At 39.4% G+C, this 4365-nt stretch overlaps 1 pseudogene; it reads right to left on the reverse strand.

Annotated features, from left to right (window-relative positions):
- LOC110283930 overlaps positions 1-1395 on the reverse strand; it is a 27532-nt pseudogene extending 26137 nt beyond the window's left edge.
- Positions 1396-4365: the final 2970 nt, after the last annotated feature.

The raw sequence follows: 4365 nt of genomic DNA on the forward strand, positions 1-4365 counted from the left end.
TATTCTTATTTATTTATATGACTCTATAAAAAACATGTTTTTACCACATGCAGCTTGCCTTGTGATTGTACACTTTACTCATGTGGCTTGTCCTTTTCCTAAGAGTATAAATTGTATCCTCTGAATAAAGATGGCTATTGCATGAGACCTTAGCTCACCTCATTTTCCCTCCCCATTCCACTAGGTCTTACCACCTTTAGAGTAGTAAACACTCTGTTAGCTGCTTAAAAATAAACAATTAGCATTGTCCCTCATAGTTGTCCTTTGCAGGAGAACACTGGGAGATTTTCCTCTAATCCACTTATAGCCTAGGCCATTAGCCATTGTCTCCATTCCTCTACCATCTTCCAGACTGCTAGCCATTATTTATAGTAAATTTTGGTGTCCACATAGGTAGGAATGTTTAGTGTCTGTCATATTTTGTGAATGATTTATTTTAATTAATACAATACCCTCAGTTCCTTTCATGTTGCCACAAATTACAGAATTTCCTCCTTTCTATACCACATAACATTCCATTGTGTATTTAAATGCATGTTCTTTATTCATTTATCTGATGAAAGGTTTTAAGTTGATTCCAAATTTGGTTATTTTTTAATAAACACGAACATCCAAACATCTCTTCAGCACACTGATTTCAGTTCCTCAGGACACACACCCAGTAATTTAAGGCAGGTTCAAATGTTGGTAACTGAGGAGCCTGTGTTATAACTCTTAAACATATGCATCCCTTCTGATAAACAATGGATCAGAGATTTTCTCTCTGTCTCTCTCCATCTGCATCCAGATGTTGATGAGGCAACATCCTCACCAGCTTTTGTGACTTTTTAAATTTTAATAACAGCTGTATTTGGGATTAGATTATCTGTCTTTTTGGGTTATTTCTGTTTTGACCATTTGTGCTACTAAACAAATTTTCAGATATATGTTAGCCATTCATATATTTTTTTTTCTGTTTGAATTCTTTTTATTCTGGAAGTTATAGCCTTGCTTGACAATCAGTTTATAGATTTTTTTTTCCTCATTCTTTAGGCAGCATATAATTGTGTATTTTAAAATTCCATTTGCCCAGCCTATACCTTTTAATTAAGACATTTAATCCATTTCCTTTCAAGGCATATGTAAAAACTGACCCCAATATTAGCCGAGCCTGATTTCCTTCTCCTGTTACTTTCTGTATATGGCTTACATTTTTACCTTTCTATGCCTTCAGATGATAGTTATCAAATTTGTTTCTGCTGTAGGATTCTCTCCTGTGTTTCTTGGAAGGCTTCAGTTTTGGCTTGAGTTGGAATGAACATATTTATTTTATTTTTTGGTATTTCTGAATGATAACCTACCTGAATTTAGTGCTTTGTGCTGGCAACTCTGTGTCAGGAGAGCAAATGTCGTCATGTTCATGTTCCATCCCTCTAAAACTTTCTACTAATAATCTCGGAGTGGCTTTATTTTTGCACAGGTAACTGGACTCTTCTCCAGCTGCCATGATTTCTCTTTGTCTTGTGCTATGGATTGACTCTGAAATGTTTCCATGTTTTGACTTTCTTACTCCTAGCTTTTGACACTATTCTGAAGCGCATATCTGAAGTGCCACTATTTGGACACTTTGGGAGATCCTGGCTGGCAGAAGTAAGCCACAGGCGAGAGACTATGAGGGCTATACCTCCCATTGTTTTTAGTGATATTTTCTGCTTCCTAGGTTACCGATGTGTGAGGAAACTCTACCATATACTCCCACCGCCAAGAGCCATCAGGTTTGACAAATGTCCTCCACCACAATGAACTGAAATATCGCTAAAACTGTGGGGGAAAGTAAACATTCTTTTTGTCAGTTGTTTAGTTTGTAAGAGTAATGCCAAAGTAACTAAGATGGACTGTGCCTGTGGCAGTCAGATTCCTCTTTCCCAGCAGAAACCGCAATAATCAACATTTCAATGGTATAGAAGAAGTCGCAAATGTATTATGTACTCTTAGTGGCTCTTCCCTCCCATCTCCTTCTTTTTCCTCCCCTCTCCTTGTTTCCCCTCCAGCCTTTCCTTTCCTCCCCAACAAATGATCTCTTTGTCATTACAATTCTTTGGTCTGCCTGGATTATTTCAAAAGATCAGGCTTCAATCTCAGGAATTACTTATTGTGGCTGATCAATTTTGTTTTATTATTTTAAAATTTATAAACTTCACTATAAAAATCCCTAACCTTAATATATCACATATCAGAAGTAACCGTGCCCCATGGCTATTCACCTCTGAGTTTATATACAATTAGAATAGTCATTTCAAAGGGATTCTGTGGTAATGTGTTATGGGTTCACCCAATGCTATTTGTATTTTGATGTTAATTCTGCTTCCTCAAGAGGGGTTTCCCTCCCCACCAGGAGCAGCCCATCATCAAGTATTCAGGTGATCTCATGTGAACCATCTCCCCATTTTAACTGGTCAATAAAGGCTAGAGCTTGTGATTGGGCAGTGGAGGGGAAAGGTGGGACTGGAGGCTTGAGAGTGGCAGCAGGTGGAGAAAGGAGAAGAGGAGAGAGAGAAGGAGGAGGATAGAGGAAGAGGAGGAAGATGTGATGGACCTGAACTACCACCTAGGAGAAACCACAAGTAGCAACAGGTCTTATAGCTGGGAAATAAGCTAGTATAGTGCTAGATTTGCCCAATATAAGCATATAACTTATAATAAACTGAGTTGTGTGTTTTTTATATGGGCTTATTGGGTTGGAAATTTTAGCAACAGTGCTGTGTGGGATTGCACTTCATTCTTTCTTTTTCTTCTCTTCATAGGTATACATGTGTGGTATGACCCTGAGAATCTTTCTTAGTAACTTTTCTTCTTTATCCCCATACTGGTTTTTTTTGGCATACTTTCTGCTTCAAATCCAGAGATCATAGGTTAGCTCCAGTAGCTAGTATTGCCTAGGTTTCTTGTGTCTCTGACTTTAGAGGATGGAGTTATAGCTGGGTACTAATATTTGGTATTAAATGCTAGGGATTGGAATTCTGTTCTTCTTACCTGTGCTGAGTCATCTCCAAGCCACTGCACTATACTTGTTATTTCAAATGTGGAATTTGTATATTTGAGTATTTTATAATCTGCATTTTTGATAAATTTCTCATTTATATTATGAGTTGTCTTTTTTTTAATTAGGTATTTTCTTCATTTACATTTCCAATGCTATACCAAACGTCCCCCATAGCCTCCCCCAACACCCCTACCCACCCACTCCCACTTCTTGGCCCTGGTATTCCCCTGTACTGAGGCATATAAAGTTTGCAAGACCAGTGGGCCTCTCTTTCCAATGATGGCCGACTAGGCCATCTTCTGATACATATGCAGCTAGAGACACGAGCTCAGGGAGTGTGGGGGTGTACTGGTTAGTTTATATTGTTGTTCCACCTATAGGGTTGCAGACCCCTTCAGCTCCTTGGGTATTTTCTCTAGCTCCTCCATTGGAGCCCTGTGTTCCATCCAATAGCTGACTGTGAGCATCCACTTATGTGTTTCCTAGGCCCCAGCATAGCCTCACAAGAGACAGCTATATCTGGGTCCTTTCTGCAAAATCTTGTTAGTGTATGCAATGGTGTCAGCGTTTCGAGGCTGATTATGGAATGGATCCCTGGGTATGGTAGTCTCTAGATGGTCCATCCTTTCATCTCAGCTCCAAACTTTGTCTGTGTAACTCCTTCCATGGGTATTTTTTTCCCAAGTCTAAGAAGGGGCAAAGTGTCCACACTTTGGTCTTTGTTCTTCTTGAGTTTCATGTGTTTTGCAAATTGTATCTTGTATCTTGGGTATTCTAAGTTTCTGGGCTAATATCCACTTAATAGTGAGTACATATCATGTGGGTTCTTTTGTGATAGGGTTACCTCACTCAGGATAATGCCCTCCAGGTCCATCCATTTGCCTAGGAATTTCTTAAATTCATTCTTTTTAATAGCTGAGTAGTACTCCAATGTGTAAATGTATCACATTTTCTGTATCCATTCCTCCGTTGAGGGACATCTGGGTTCTTTCCAGCTTCTGGCTATTATAAATAAGGCTGCTATGAACATAGTGGAGCATGTGTCCTTCTTACCAGTTGGAATATCTAGATATAAGCCCAAGAGAGGTACTGCGGGATCCTCCATTAGTACGATGTCCAATTTTCTGAGGAACCTTCAGACTGATTTCCAGAGTGGTTGTACAAGCTTGCAATCCCGCCAGCAATGGAGGAGTGTTCCTCTTTCTCCACATCCTTGCCAGCATCTGCTGTCACGTGAATTTGATCTTAGCCATTCTGACTGGTGTGAGGTAGAATCTCAGGGTTGTTTTGATTTGTAATTCCCTGATGATTAAGGATGCTGAACATATTTTCAGGTGCTTCTC

This window comes from Mus caroli, chromosome 17, assembly GCF_900094665.2.
Source record: "Mus caroli chromosome 17, CAROLI_EIJ_v1.1, whole genome shotgun sequence".
NCBI lineage: Eukaryota > Metazoa > Chordata > Mammalia > Rodentia > Muridae > Mus > Mus caroli.